This window comes from Ictidomys tridecemlineatus, chromosome 2 (genome assembly GCF_052094955.1).
Source record: "Ictidomys tridecemlineatus isolate mIctTri1 chromosome 2, mIctTri1.hap1, whole genome shotgun sequence".
In the NCBI taxonomy this organism is placed as follows: domain Eukaryota; kingdom Metazoa; phylum Chordata; class Mammalia; order Rodentia; family Sciuridae; genus Ictidomys; species Ictidomys tridecemlineatus.
Genome location: NC_135478.1, coordinates 165,955,037 through 165,971,893, shown reverse-complemented (window position 1 = coordinate 165,971,893; position 16,857 = coordinate 165,955,037).

Below are 16,857 nucleotides of genomic sequence, written 5' to 3'. Positions count from 1 at the left end.
TAATTTTTCTGGGGCTTACAAAAAATTATTTCACTGGTTTTAAAACTGTGTCCCACATTGAAAAACTTTAGGGACCACTTTAAAAGGCCAAGCAGAGATACTCATCCATATTCATCCCATATTTTGTAATAAAAATTTAAAGAAAGATGTTTTGATTTTAAAAAAATCATGAGAGTTGCTAATTTAGAGAAATTCTTTTCTTCTCAGCACCAGTAATATTTTCTAAATGAATTTGCAATATAATTTGCAGTTTTTTTCTTAAATCTGTTAAATAAACCACTTAACTTATTCATTCATTGATTATGAGTCTTGATATCTTAAGAAACTCCCTGGAAAGTAAGGTCCTCATTTGTCCCTTGTATTTCACTTGTATGTTCTGCCTGGATAAAATTAGGGAAATGTTCAGTGAAGGTTATTCTGTCAGAGAAAATTACTATAGTGTAATGGAGAAAAAGCCATTCTGACACTACAAATTACTTTATGTAGGGTCATTATAATTAATACTTGCTTGAAAATAAATTCTGTACTGCTATAAAATAATCTTCTAGACGAAGGTAAGAACAGCAGAGAAATATAGGGAACATTGCCTTAATCTTAGATTGTGAGATGACCCTGGCAGAGAGAAAAAGATTTAATTGCAAAGAAATTTTGGAAATTTGGAACAAAGAAGGGATAGTAATTTGGTGTCATCAAGGCTGGTGCAGAGCCAAAGCATCTAAACACTGGCTCTCACCCTCTTACATTACCATCATTGACCTAGAGGGGTGAAAACAAAAAGCTTGTTTCAGGGAAACAGATGGTGTGGGAGGGAATCCTTTTCTCTTGGCGGCCCCCAATTTTTTTTTAATTGCATCTAAACAATTGTAAAATCACAAATAACAACTATTCTGTAGCATCCTCCAGTCTCTTTCCTCAGTCCCACCTATGTAAGATCTCCTTAATCCTACCTGAAGTACAAAAGGAAAAGTAAATCATTTATGGTGAAAAATCATTCACCACCAACTGCCTCCTCTCCTACTCTCCCCTTCCCAGAGGTACCATCCTAGATGATGAAGTACTCCATTAAGATAATATTAGAGGCTTTATAAGCAAATAAACATATTCCAATTGAGGTTTTCCCATTTATAGCTATCATACATGAGGCAATTGCAGAAGATTTAGAATTTAGGAGTTAAGAATTTGAGATCTCAAACCAGATGTCTTTTTCAAATGGGGTTTGGCACTTGCTGGTTGATTAGCTGTGGGCAAATTGCTTAATGACTTTAAGCCTCATTTTACTTTCTCCCATTTCTCAATGTGAGTGGTAATGACAAGTGCACTTACTTCATAGGATAATTGTGAAGATTAAATGATCTGAGGCAGTTAAAGCAGTGCTTACTACATAGCAGTTGATCAATAAGTGTTACCCATTACTTTATAACTAAATATTATTTTGTCAAAGTTTCTTCAAATATAAAATGTAGACAATTATAATCTTAGGTTTATAATAAATAGACTATCATAAAAATTATTTATCATTTTAGTAGGCATTTGAATAATAATTATCACTTTCTTAATCTTACAAAGGGTCAATTACTAATCTTTCATAGGATACTCAAAGTGCTATTGAATTAAAGTGCTTATCTTGGGTTCTTAATCTCTGGCCACAAAAACTATTATTTTTTTGTTTTTATCTTTTGCCATTTGTACTGTTTTGAACTATTTATCTAGAGACTCTGAGGAACTTTAGATAGAGAGGGAGACATCGGTAATCTAATATTAGTATTTATCAACTACAGACCAATTTAAAACTCAGTAGAGATTAAGTACATGAGTACAGTGTTTGAACTAAGTAAAGCTTTGAAACATTATAAAATGTTCAAAGAACCATTATAAGCAAGCCAAAAAAGTATTAAGTGTATGCAGAAATAAAAACAAAAAGTCAAGAATATCAAAGTTGATATCAATTGCTGTTAAAATTTTTTTAAATTTTTAAAATTTAAAAATTTTAGGGATCAAACCCAGGGCTGAGTGCATGCTAGACAAGTGCTCTACAACTGAGCTACACTCTCAGCCCCACTACCGTTATCAGTCTTAATGGAGAATTTATCTGTTATCCTTTGATGAAAAAAGCAATTAAATCATCCCACAGAAGTAGTTTCTTCATTCCTTCCTATTATTAAAATTCTTTAGTGAGACACTTTCCATGATTTCCCTTGATGACTCATGGTGAGAAACTGACTATTTTCATTTGTTTGAAAAACAATTTATTTACTTCACTTTATAGATTATAGATATTCTACCCTTGTAATCTAGCAGGAGCCTTCTATTTCACAGTTGCATCACATGCATTTTATTATTTTAAGACTTTACATTTCAAATTTCTCGAAGATTGTCAGTTTGCTCCTTCTTTACAGACCAAGAATGTTCTCTGTTGATGATGAGTGAGTAAATGTGTGCAGTCTTATAAATGTGTAGCATGAGTGACTTCTAGTCCATATGTCCTCTCACTAATGTATAGCATTTATAAATTTTGATTTTAAACTGAAACTCCATGATAGTTAAATATTATTTGTCTAGAAGTCTTTAAAAAAACTCCTCTGACTTAGGAAAAATGTTAATCCATTGAAGAAAACCCCAAGATGAAAAGATAATATGAATCACCAGAGAAGGCAGAAACTAAATACCTCCAAGGACCTCTACAGGGGAAAGAGGTGGAATAGCAGGAGTATAATTAAGTTCAAATTTAGCTCAATATTTGGGTCTCTTTTCTCAAGCTTCAAATTCTGTTATAAAATCATGTAGAGTCTCTTATTTTTTATATCAGATATTTGTCATTGATGTTCTTCTTTTCTACCTATGAATTCAAGTTATTGTCTAGTGTTACTTTCTTTCAGCACAAAAGACATCCTTTAGTATTTCTTATAAGAAAATTTTTCTACAGTGATTACAAATTCTCTCAGTTCATCTGTAGATATCATTATTTTACTTTGGTATTTTAAAGATAAATTTCCTAGATATATAATTCTTGTCAGTTATTTTGTGTTCATTCTTTAAAAAATGTCTATGTATTGCCTCTTTGGGCTTCTATTTTTTTCTAATAAAAAGTTAACCACTGATTATATTTTTGTTCTCTTGTACATGATGAATTATATTTTTCTTGTTGCCTTAAAGATTTGCTTTTATTCTTTGGATTTAATTAACCTGGCCCTGATATGTCTCTGTGTGACTCTCTTGTTCAGCTTATTTTTGTGGGTTTATTTTTATGACTGTCTTCCTGTGGTTTTCCCCCATACCTGAATGTCCTCTGTTCAGCCAGAAGTTGATCAGAGGCTGCTTTAAACATCTCAAGTCAGGAGGAATTTCACTCTCTGAAGATAAAGCTGGGTGTGTCCTGTATACTGTATCAAACTCTAGGTCATGTCCACATCTTCCCTTTACCTTTGGTTTCTACCAACCAGCCTGCCTCCTGTACCAAATGGTGTCACTAGCTCAGGCCAGCCGAAGTGCTAGTTCTCCTTACTCACTTGTGACCGAGACTACCACCAGAACTGATAACACTCTAAATAAAATGATTCACTCTGGCACTAACAGAAAGATCAAGGGTTTTTAACAGCCTCTGCCCATCCAGGATGAACTAACTGATAGAGTGGGAGTGGGGGCGAAGCACAGGATCTCTGCTCATCTAGAACACCACAGAATCACATTATTTTTACATAAACTTGACCAATTTTCATGATTAAATTGATTTCTATTTATTGTATATCTTTGATCAATTTGTAGAATGCTAAAATAACTTTTTTTATACCTCTGTCTACATTTAGAGTTATTCCTGAGGGGAGAATTTCTTACCCAGTTAGGTCTCAGTGCTGCACAATCTTTATAAAGTTTAATGACACTACTTGAAATCTGACGAGATAAGTTAGTTTAATTAAGTCTATGATTCTACTCTGATTGTTTTCCACAGTACAAAAAAGGAAAGTAAGCAACAGTAAATTAGGAGCCCAAGGAAAGGTAAGGGTAACCAAGATGAAACGCCAAGAATAAAAAGTTATAAAGCACCAGACATTTTGCTCATAGAGGAAATATCCCCCTAGTAAGACCATAATGGAATCATTTTTTCTATTATATTTTCTAACTTCTTGCTGATATATAAACACCAAATTTTTACACAACAATCATGCCTATGGGATGATTTTTAATTTACAGTTTCCTTAAGTTGCACCTTTGGAATAGTCTGATTTTACGCTGAACTGTTTTTCTAGGTAACCCCCTTATACATTCCCATTTTCTTAAGAAAAAATCAATCATTTTTCTTTAGTTCTCTTTTGTTGTTGTTTGTTTTCTACGTGGGCAATCATATAACTTTAATTAGTATGAAATAGTATTAATAATTGAGGCCAAATTTACTTTTTATTCTTACTTTCTTATTGTTACTATTCCTTCTTGTCTTAGTAACTATAATGTTTTGAAAAATGCCAAATATAATTGATGTGAGCAGTGTGCTTTTTCCTGATTTTTAAAAAAGTCTCTAATATATATTATAATTAAAAATGATGGAGATTGTATACTAATGATACATTTTTTTCAGGGAAAGAATATTCTATCCTACTTCTGGTTCATTAAGAGATTTTAGCATTATGGATATTACATCTGTTATATTTTTCCATTAGTTAAAATAATTACACATTTTCTTTAAAGTGCTAAATTAGATTTTCTAATGTTAAATTATCATTCTGCTTTTTTTAAAAAAAACACTTTTTAGTGACAGATGGACACAACACCTTTATTTTATTTATTTTTTTTATTTGTGGTGCTGAGGTTGGAACCCAGGGCCCCTCACGTGGGAGGCAAGTGCTCTACCACTGAGCCACAACCCAGTTCTTTCTTCTGATTTTTATTCAAATAAAAATATTCTATATTTTATACATTTTGAGATATGTGGTTTTATTTGTGAATATTTTTAGCATTGTATCTATATACATAAACAGAGTAGTTTGGAGAATTTCTATTTTTATAATAATTTTTCTTTAGTGGAGCAGAATGTAGATGTATATATTTTAACATATTGATTGGTGTTTATAATAACAATGGGATTACTCAACTTTTTAACTAACTTGTTGCTTGTTACTGCATTTGTGCTAGAACTGATGAATTTTTCGGAGATGTTACACTTATTTACCTAAACTATTTTACAATACATGTAATAATTTGATCTTTTTGTGAATTTTTCTTTTTCATTTCTAACATAGTTTATTAGTGACTTCCTTTTACTATCTTATCAGCTATCCTTACTTTTATCTAATTGATACTTTCTTTTTTTTTTTCAGAGTAGAAATTAGAAGTTTATTAAAGGACAGCAGAAAAGACTTCTCCTGGAGGAAGAAGGGTATCCAAGAGGTGGAATCCCTTGATTGATACTTTCAAAGAACCAAAATTTAGTAGTTTTTAACCTCTTCTTTGTTTCTTTATTTCTCATGTCAGTGTTCAGAATTTAACACACCACATTGCTGCTACCCCCACCCCTTTCACCCACTATGGCATTCCATGGGTTATGATGTCATAGTTTGATTTCGGTTAATATTTTAAAATTTTGGTTATCACTTTTTATTTGGGCAAAGAATCCTATAAAAATGTCTGTTTAAAGTCTGAAGTTGTATACATATAATATGAGTACATTTTTTGATTTATAAAATTTTCTTTGTATATTAATTTAGGCACATTTGTTTTGATAATTATTGTGATTGGTGTGTTATAATTCCCCAATATGATTATGTAACTGCCAAATTTTTTACTTTCAATTGTGAATTTTTGTTTCAAATCTTTAGATACTCTGTGAGATCACAGAGAAGTCTCTTTACAGAGAGTATTTTGCTCGTCCAGCTAACTCAGAATGCTTTAAAACATTTATCTAATGTAAATTGGTCATTGACCCAGTAAACTACTCAAGAATTACAAACTCAATCCTTATCTGTATGAGGCCAGGCATATCTTTATAAATGGCCCCACGCTATTTTTTCTTTTTCTATTTGTTGAATTCTACTGTGAATCCAGTATGATGGAGAATATATGTTATTATTGTCTAATATTGCCTATGGGATGATTTTTAATTTACAGTTTCCTTAAGTTGCACCTTTGGAATAGTCTGATTTTATGCTGAACTGTTTTTCTAGGTAACCCCCTTATACATTCCCAAAGCTTTGCTTCCTATCACTTCTGAAGACATTAAAATCCAAGATTCAGGCTAATGAACTGAGTAAATGCCCTCAGGACATCATGATTCCAGGGCTCACTTAACACGATGGTTTTCAGCTTCTTTTTCATTTTCTATTTCTGGGATTTTCCTCAGTAGCTTGCAAGTTCAGCTATGCATTGAGAAAGCATTTTTATGTATTCTATGCCACTATTTTCTTTCCCAGGATGTAAAGTCAGCACTGCTACTGGAAATAAAAGTCATACTAGAGCTTTTCAACAAAGAAGAGAAAGATTTTTTTTCACCCAAGATATAAGCATAGCTATTTAAAAAAGAAAAACTTATAAATCATCCTTCCTTCTTCCAAACTGCAGAAACAATCAAAAGGAAAAGTAAAATATGAATAAGATCATTAACAGACTGTCATATGTGATCTAAGCAGGGTCTTCTTCCATAATAATGAACATTTCCTTTTTTGCTAAAAATATTTTAGTGTTTTTATTCAGAGATATATCCCCAAGATTTCAGGCTCTGCTGGGTGTGGTGGGAGTGATATATCTTATATAGGAGTTGAATTACCACACACTTAGCGATTAAATTAATAAATAGGATCCACATTCAGGCAAGCAATAAAATAGTATTTGGCAGTCTTAGTGTGATGCATAATACTTCAGAAAAAAATGAGCAAACTCATATTTAAAAAAAACGAACTAAGCATTAGTTTATGCTTATGTTCTGTGAATGGTTCCACATCAACAAGCAATTGGAAACTAGAGTTCCATGAATGAAATGACTCCTTTTCTTCACTGACTACCCACGTGCTTCTGTAAAACAAACCCTCCGCATTGATGGACAGCATCAGCCCACCTGTCACTGTCATAGCTAAGACTCAAAATCTGTCATAAAAATGATCATCATGACATTCTAATAGCCTCTGCATTCTTATAAATGCCATTAACAATGAGGCTGTCTAGAAATATTTATACTCTTCAATGTTTCTATAAAACATCAATACTTCTTAAAATTGTATGCAGTAACACATTTTATTGATGCTGGGTTAATTCAATATTGTGAGATTCTTTTACCTTAAGAAATTCAGAATATTCCATAGGCAGATGTGTGTGAACAGTTGAATATGATTGATCTCAAACATACTTAACTACAGAGCCTGTTTTTCAGGGGAACTTTTTCAGGGTTCTCTACTTTTCTATCTTGGACCATTTTTACATCACAATCATCTTGAGAAATAGTATATTTTCACCTAAAGTGCATCATGATTATATCTAGAATAAAAATTCTTAACTCTTTATTTCCTAAAATATGGCATAAGACTATTGGCATCTTGTCCAAAATACTGAACTAGCATCATTTCCATCCCTCATTCTCCCACCCCCCACTTTTTTGTTTTCTCTCAAACAAATTTTATTCTCTTCCTCTTTGCTTGTGAACATATAGCTCTTTCTGGTTGAAGAAGTTTTTGCTATTCTATTCCTGCCAAACTTCTACTCATCTTTCAACTATCTGTCAAATATTGCCTGCTTTTTAAGAATTACCTTATATAACCAGGCAGAATTATTCTTTTAATCTTCTGGGGATCTCAGAGTAAGTGCTTTCTATGTCATTAAAACAAGTATCATGCTGTTAGCAATTACTATATGCTAATTTTCTCTTACAATGTGAACACCTATATAGTAAGCTTCTATTCATCACTACATAAAAGAGAGCTAGAAATAGTAGTCTCTCAGTTTTAGCTCAGATCCTGAGTGCCAAATGCTTTTATACTACAAATGCTATTGTAAGCAACCAATATTGAATCTGCATAGGAACTGCATGAAAATTACGCCATTGTCTATGTAAGTGAAATTGATGTTTCAATAAGCATTTTATAAATTTGAATATTTGTTTGCATAGATTTTGCCTTGAATGACAACCTAAGTCCCCATAAGGAAAGTAAGAAAAATTACTTTTCCTCACTTTAAATCTGACAGTGGAGGCACTAATAAACTACAAAACTAAAATGACTTTAACTTAAGTTACATGTGGCAGCACACAGAGATCTGTATTTAGATGAATAAGACATTTGTGTTGCTGCAGATTCAAAAGTGTTTCCCAAAGATCTTATGTGGCCATGTGAGAAATAAAGAAAACTTGCTTTCAATTTTCTTAAATAATTTTGACTTCTAAGATTTCCTAGACTGTGTATTCTTGCTGAGAGCCATTGCCAAGTATGCTTGAGAAAGGTGACCCTGCTCAAGGACCAGGGTGGATCCGGGTTTAGGGAGGATCCTACTGGATTAGGGCAGATCCAGGTTTAGGGTGTATACTGCTGGTTTTAGGGAGTATCCCACTTCTTGGTTTTAGGGCAGTTCCAGGTTTAAGGTGTACCCTGCTTCCAATAGGGTGTATCCTGCTGCCTCAGGCATGCCTGATCCTTGAGTTCCCGTTGAGTTCTCCTGGGATTCAGAAAGTATTTGGGATTCAAAGCCTGGTGGAGTACGTGAATTTTGCAGAAGAACGTGGATTGCCCGAGAACGTGTTTTTAGAGGGCCGGTGTGAGTTCAGGAATAAAGAATTGCTGTTTGAATCTACAAGGTGTGTGAGTGGCTCATGATCTTGTGCCCAGCCAGACTGCCGCATATTCTCACAGAGATCCCCTGAATGAGAACAGGCTATCATGCTGAGGAGGTCACAGGGAAATTAGCAGTGACCAATTATACACCAGCATGCTATACCTTCTACTGTGTGCACTAAACAAGTGACAGCCAGCAATTTAGGGATGTCTTAAATGGGTCCACAAGTCACTCTGAAGGAGAAAGTGTGTTTTTCAGTATCAGTATCTACCACAGGAAGGGAAACTAGTGTTAGTTCAAATCTGTACTAAGTCTAATAAGACTTTTCCTGGTTGATCACCTCTCTTATTTTTGGACAAAAGTCACAGTATGACTAGCAAAAAAAAAAAAAAAAAAAAAAAAAACTAGAAAAAAAAAGTCAATCATAACCCTCTTTTTCTACTGCTGACAAAAGTAGAACAGGAGAAAATCATTTCATTCAAATAAAATTTGTAGATTTGACTATTCCCGAGATAAGATTATGCTTGTGAATCAGAAGTGACAAGAGGAATTTCTATCATCTGAGCATGACTGCATAAATCATAAGACTTGACCTAGATTTTTATTTAAGGGCCAGGAGAATGCTAGATAGAGGAAAGTAAGAGAGAATAATAATTCTGGCTTCAATTCAAATTATTGAGGTTTGATTTATGAAGATTACTTCTGTTATGCTAGCATCCAGCATTCATTCTGACATATAATAGGCACTTGAGAAATTTTTGTTGATTAAATGTGTTTCTAGTGCTATAGAACTGACACCAAGTTTCAGATCTAACTATAGAAATCATTCTTAAATTATGAAGATTTTAGTTTTGTAAAAAAGAGAGTATTTAATAATAAGTCTAATTAAAAATATGTGAAGCAGAAATGGGTTATTTTTGCAACCAGGCTTTAAAACTATATCAAGTGGCTACTGAATGTATTTTATGAGATAAAAGCAGTGCTAACTGTTGTGACTATAAAACAACAAATAGCCAGTCTTGTTTAAAGACTCTTAAGGGAGTCAGATACATAGAAAAGTGTTTCAAAGATATCGTAGGTTCAGTTTTTCAATATGCACTGAGTTTATTCAGGGTATAAAAATGCAAGTCGAGGCTGGGATTGTGGCTCAGTGGTAGATGGCTCACCTAGCACGTGTGAGGCCCTGGGTTCGATCCTCATCATCACATAGAATGAAATAAAGATAATGTGTCCAACTACAATTAAAAAATAATAAATATTTAAAAATGCAAGTAATAAATTATTTCTTGGTCATTAGTTTGTCAAAATTTCTTTGTAAGTTTGCTATATATGAACTACACATGGAAATAAAACTTAGAGTATGGAAAATGTCAATAACAATGTTGAGAGAATATTTGAGACAAAGGATTTAATGGAGAATTGCCTCTGATTCAAAATCAGAAACTCATGGAAGTATACAGTTAGGAAGAAAAAAGTTAGGAACAAACCTGTCCACTCAGGGACTCAAAGAGAAGATGTCATTCCTAAACAGCTGTAAATAAAATCCAGTTCTTTCATGTATTGTTGGCCCGAATTCATATTATATAGTCCATATACAAACACTACATTAGTTATTTAGAAGTACCTGTTCAGTTCCTTTGCCCATTTATTAACTGGGTTATTTGGGTTTTTAGTGTTAAGTTCTTTATCTATCCTGGAAATTAATGCTTTATCTGAGATGCAAGTGGCAAAGGTTTTCTCCTATTCTGGAGGCTCTCTGTCCACATTCATGATTGTTTCCTTTTCTGTTAAGAATCTTAAAGAGAAAATAGGTAAACTATCCCATTCAAAAATGTGTCAGAAAATGGGTAATAAATCTAACAAAGAGGTAAAACACCTCTACAATGAAAACTACAGAGCACTAATGAAAGAAATTGAATAAAACTGTAGAAGATGAAAAAATCTCCCATGTTCTTGGATAGGTAGAATTAATATTCTCAAATGGCCATACTACCAAAAGCTCTATACAGATTTAATGCAATTCCTGTTAAAATTCCAATGATGATCTTCACAGAAATAGAAAAAACAGTTATGAAATTCATTTGGAAAAATAAGAATAGATAAAGCAATCCTTAGCAAGAAAAATGAAGCAGGAGACATCACAATATCAGATCTTAAATTATACTATAGAGCTAATGTTACAAAAGTGGTATGGTATCGGCACAAAAAATAGACATGAAGACTAATGGAACAGACTAGAAGACACAGAGACAAATCCATATAATACAGTTATCTCATACTAGATAGAGACACCAAAAACATACATTGGAGAAAAGGTAGCTTCATCAACAAATTGTGCTGGGAAAATTGAAAATCCATATGTCATAGAATAAAATTGAACCCACCTTTCACCCTGCCCAAAACTCAACTCTAAGTGGATCAAGGACTAAGACCTTAGACCTTAGAAACACTGCACCTACTAGAAGAAAAAGTAGGCACAACTCTCTACCATGTTGGATTAGGAACCAACTTCCTCAGTAAGACTCTAAAGTACAATAAATAAAATCAATAAATGGGAAAGTATCAAACTGCTAAGCTTCTCCACATCAAAGAAAACAATTAAGAATGTGAACAGAGAGCCTACAGAATGGGAGGAAATCTTTACCACCTGCACCTCAGATAAAGCATTAATCTCCAGGATATACAAAGGGCTCAAAAAACTTCACATCAAAACAACAAATAATCCAGACAATAAATGGGCTAAGGAACTGAACAGGTGTTTCACAGAAGAAATACAAGTAGTCAAAAAATATATGAAAAAAAGTTCAACATTTCTAGCAATTAGAGAAAAGCAAATCAAAACTACATTGAGATTTCATCTCAACCTTGAGTGGCAATTATTAAGAATACAAGCAACAATAATTGTTGGCAAGGATGTGGGGAAAGAGGTTCACTCATATATTGCTGGTAAGACAGAAAATTGGTGGAACCACTCTGAAAGCACTGTGGAGATTCCTAAGAAAACTTGGAATAGAACGACCAATTTACCCTGTTATCCTACTCTTTGGTATATATGTTAATAACTTAAAATTGGCATACTACAGTGACATGGCCACATCAATGTTTATAGTACCTCAATTCACAATAGCCAAGCCATGGAACCAACTTAGGTTCCTTACAACAGATGAATTGATAAAGAATATGTGGTATATATGCATGATGAATATTACTCAGCCATAAAGAAGAATGACATTTGCTGGTAAATGGATGGAACTGGAGAATATTATGCTAAGAGAAATGTTGAAATAAGACAGTTCCCCCAAAGCAAAGGCAGAATGTTCTCTATGATATGTGGATGCTAACTCACAACAAAGGAGGAGAATATTAGAAGTTCACTGGGCTATACAAAGGGGAATGAAGAGAAGGAAAGGGAGAAATAGTAGAATAAATCAGACATAACTTTCCAATGCTCATATATTAATACATGCCCAGTGTAACTCCACATCAACAATAATGAGATCTTTCTTGGAACAAGTTATACTTATTCTATGTATGCATGATATTTCAAAATATACTCAACTGTCGTGTAAAAATATAATAAAAGGTCATTAAAAGTGAATTTAAATATGAATTAAATAGAATAATATTAAAATGAAAAAAGATATTTGGAAAAAAAACAAAAAAAGAAACAGTAGAAATAAGAATAAAATGTAATTATAATATTACAATTTTGTTTAAACCATCAACACATGGTTTTAGGACTGATCCAAAAAGCTAAATAAAGAATCAGCAATTAGAAGATAGAGACTTAAAAAATCTTCATGGAACATAGTATAGAAATACAAAATCATATAGAATATAAAGACATATTTAGAGATATGTGGGGTAAAGTTAAAGACAAAAGTATCACATTTAAAGGCATTCTACCAAACAATAAAATATTAGTTTTGTAAAATAATAAGAATTTAAAATATTTGGAAGTGAAATATTTAGACTTATTGCACAATGGTAGCACATTTTGTGGTATTAGAAAAGTCATCAATTCTGTACTTTTTTAAAAATGAAGGAGGCATGCTGTAATTTCTGTGGTAACCACAAAAACATTAAAAAAAGAGTATTATTTCCAAACATGGAAAGTAAGAAACAGAATAAAATATTCAATTTCTATCAAAGCATAAAACCTAAAAATAAGAAGAAATATGAGTAAAAGTAATCACAAGATAAAAGGAAAAAGGATATGGATGATAAGAACTAAAGTCAATGAGGTGATTATTGCACTTAAAGGGAATTTTTAAACTGGATTTTAAAATTTTTCAACTATGTGTTATTCACAAAGGTATATGCTAAACAAAATATACACACAGGTTGAAAATAAGAGTATGCAAATATGAATACTAACTCAAATATTTGATATGACTATATGTATAACTAAAATCTTAAAGCAATTTTAGAAAAATAATTTCTAGAGATAAAATGGGTCCTTTGATCCCTGGATAGATTTGCTAACATTAAAACATACTTGCATTCATGAGAGATTTAAACATGTTTTCAGTACACATGAAGCTTGATCAATTTAAAAAAAAAAAACTTACTTTTACTTCAACATAATCAGATCACAGTGTAGCAACTCCTAAGCACATACATTCATAAGACAAGGAAGTTAGTCAATCATGGAGAAATGACTCTGATTACTTATTCCTCCATAATAAAATTTTTCAAACCATTGATTATGTTCACTAATATTATATATCAGGATCCCAAGAGGGTTACAATTTTGTTGTTGTTGTTGTTGTTGTTGCTGTTGTTTTGGTTTATCATAATCCACACAATCTAAGGCTGGACGACTTAAAGACTGTCAATGATAATCCCTAGAAACTGATTATTGTCAGGTCCATTCACTCACATGTGATCACTCACAGGATCATCACTGATACCAGTTTACAATCTGAATCTTCATTGAGGCTTCTTGCCATGACACCTACCTGTGGACCCTCCAAGCTACCTGGGTTCACATTAGTGATTGGTTTCCATAAATGAATATCTGAATATAGATTCAGGAGGAAATGTATTGCTTTTTTTTTTTTTTCTTAACCTCAGAATTTAAAGAGAATCACTTCTTTTTCTCAAAGCAGTCACAGTGACCTATCAAGTTTCAGTGAGAGAGGATTAGGATTCAAATAATGACTGGGATCTGACAAGTTTTGGAAGTTCATATTCGGACTGAAACATTGTTTGACCTTTAAAAGAATTTTGGCCTATCAGTAGCATGGACACATGGTCAGATTTGTGTTTGAGCCAGAAAATTCTGAATCTTCTTCAGTGCTAAGACCACGGAAAGAAAAACAATTAAGCAATACTCAAATGACCAATGAGAATCTAAACTAAGTATTAAGTGTTTTATAATGAGATGAAATTGCAAAATATCAAAAAACAGAATCAATGAAGCTCAGAAATCTATGTGAAGATTGAATGAAGAGGTAAAGAGTTTTTAGGTTTCTGACACGACTAAGTGAACAGATGGCTAGTGCCATGTGCTTAGATGCAGGAGGAAAAAAATAGCTATTTTTGGTACATACTGAATTTGAGTATTTCCCAGGAAAACCCAGAAAGAGATGTAAATGGTGAGATATATGAACAAGAAGCTTGAAGAAATTCAGGGATAGCAATTTTTACAGAAATAAAAATGTAGATCATGGGATAAAAATGAATGCATTGAATAATCAGAAGAATATGCACAGTAAGACCACCAAAAACAACTATTTTTTGAACAACACTGGGCAAATAGGGAAGCTTGTCTAAAACACAGAAGGAATTGCAGAAGTCTAGGAGGAGAACCATGACAGAGAGAGCATGAAGGCCAAAAAGAGAAAGACTTGTGGAGAAAGAAGAATCCTTTTATTTATATGAAGGAGAAATTTGAGCATATTAATTTTCTGAAGCAAAAATATGTACTGGTAAAGATTGACAAAACAGGAGTGAAAGGACCTGATACTGCAAAGTCCAGAGACCAGATTTTCTGAAGTATACAGCTGTTGAGTGCAAAGTTGGGCATTTTAATTTTAGGTACTTAATGGGAAAAAATGAAGAGACAAATTATGGAAAAGACTGAGAATTACACCACACATTGCAAAGGTACAAACTCCAATCTGCCTTTGGCTAGGAGTCAGATTGGCAGCTTACAATGTGTCTGCCCATATAACCCTGAAAAGAGAACATTAGAACACAACCAACATAATTTAGCTACTTGCCACATAAAGCATAAAGCCAAACTATTAGTTTCCAGTCCTTGAAAATTTCTCTTCCAATGCAGTTTTGAAGTGTTCATTGTTAAAATATTTTTCAAAGCTTTCTTTCCTTGAATCTCTCCGATCCACACTTTGTGGAGCTGTCTTCTTGGTGACTTATGCAACAGAAATCTCCAGATTAATTTCTGTATACCAAATACCAAACAAAAGCTATCCACGCTATCCACATTGTGTGTGTGTGTGTGTGTGTGTGTGTGTGTGTGTGTGTGAGAGAGAGAGAGAGAGAGAGAGAGAATATGTGTGTTAGTATGGATCTGAATTCTTAAAGTGAGTGGTAGAATGAGATGGACATCATTACCCTGGGTACATGTATGACTGCACATATGGTTTAACACTACATCATGTACAACCAGATAAATGAAAAGTTGAGCTGCAATTGTGTACAATAAATCAAAATTCATTCTGCTGTCATATATACTTAATTAAAATAAATTAATTTTAAAAATCACCTAAATATTAAAGTAGAAAAACTTGTATTTGCATTTAGTTAAGCAACATTTATATAGTATTTACTTGATTAATCAAGGCTTTCTTTTGTAAACTAGTGTCATTCTTACTAAGCTTTCAAAATAAAATTCACACATTTTTTATTGTGTGCCACTGAATTTGATCCTGATTGCTAGCACAAACCACCTTCTATTTTAAAAGTTTAATTCAATACCCACCATGTGAAACTTTTTCAATTATCTAACTCCATTGACTTTTGAAGGCAAAATTATTGTGAGTATACTGAGAAAATTGATTCCATAAAATATATAAGGATTTTGACAGTTTTTAAACAAGTGAGGTTCTTACAATTTGAATTTTCATAGCAACAGCTACTTGATGTAGTTAAGCAAAAGCAAAGTGAGTAGAGGACTGGATTAATCAAGGGTGACAAGTAGAAGGTGATCAGAGTGACATGCCTTGGAATGACTCACCTAGAATGAAATGGCAGCAGCTGCAATCATGTAATAATTAAGATGAAAGATCTCTGATACGCTTTAGCAAAGGAGACTGATTTAGATCATCTTTTCATTTTACTGGAAAACAGGTTCATGATTGAATGATCAATAAAAAATGAACTTTTGTTACTTAGTTTTAGAGATGCATTGTCCTTCCTGAGGTTAACCATGGCAACAAAATTGTGGCTTTGATTTTGACTTGTAGAGTGGGTGGTGGGAGTGGCAGGCTGGGAGAATGCAAAGTGTTTCCTCCTACAATGTGAGTGCAATACATTTAAGAGGTTGATTGATATTTTGGGCATGTCAAGTGTTCTAAATAGAGATTCGAACGAGTTTGAACTTTTATACTGATCAGATTTTTCAGATTTAAGCATTATGAGAATAAGATTAAATTGGAAGAAAATTGGAAAAGAAGATATGGGAGTTAAGAGGGGAGGGATAGAGGTTATCTTTGGGATGTTGTCTGATACCAAATGTAATTTATGAAACCATGGCTGTGCTTTCTGCTTCCTTAATTGGCCTATATACAGAGAGTTTTGCTGGCTTGAAAGATTAAGCATTTAGAAGTCTGGAATACCACACTTTTAAAAATCTGTTTAAAAGTAGGTTGAAAATAACAGCTGGTTGGTCTTTCACCAAGAGGTTAGTTAATAAAAGGAAAGAGTAGGAAGGAATTCCAATTAGTGAGTTAAGTATTAAAAATACTTGACACAGGTTGTCACAGAGAAGGGGAAAGGCTGCATTTAATTTATTAAGTAACACAAATTGATCTAAAAACACTGTGCATGGTTTATGCATTGGTCAAAAAACTTTATAAACATGATAAATATAAAAATATTGAGTAATTCATGTGTATGAAATTTGAAATTACATGGGCAAAATAAAAA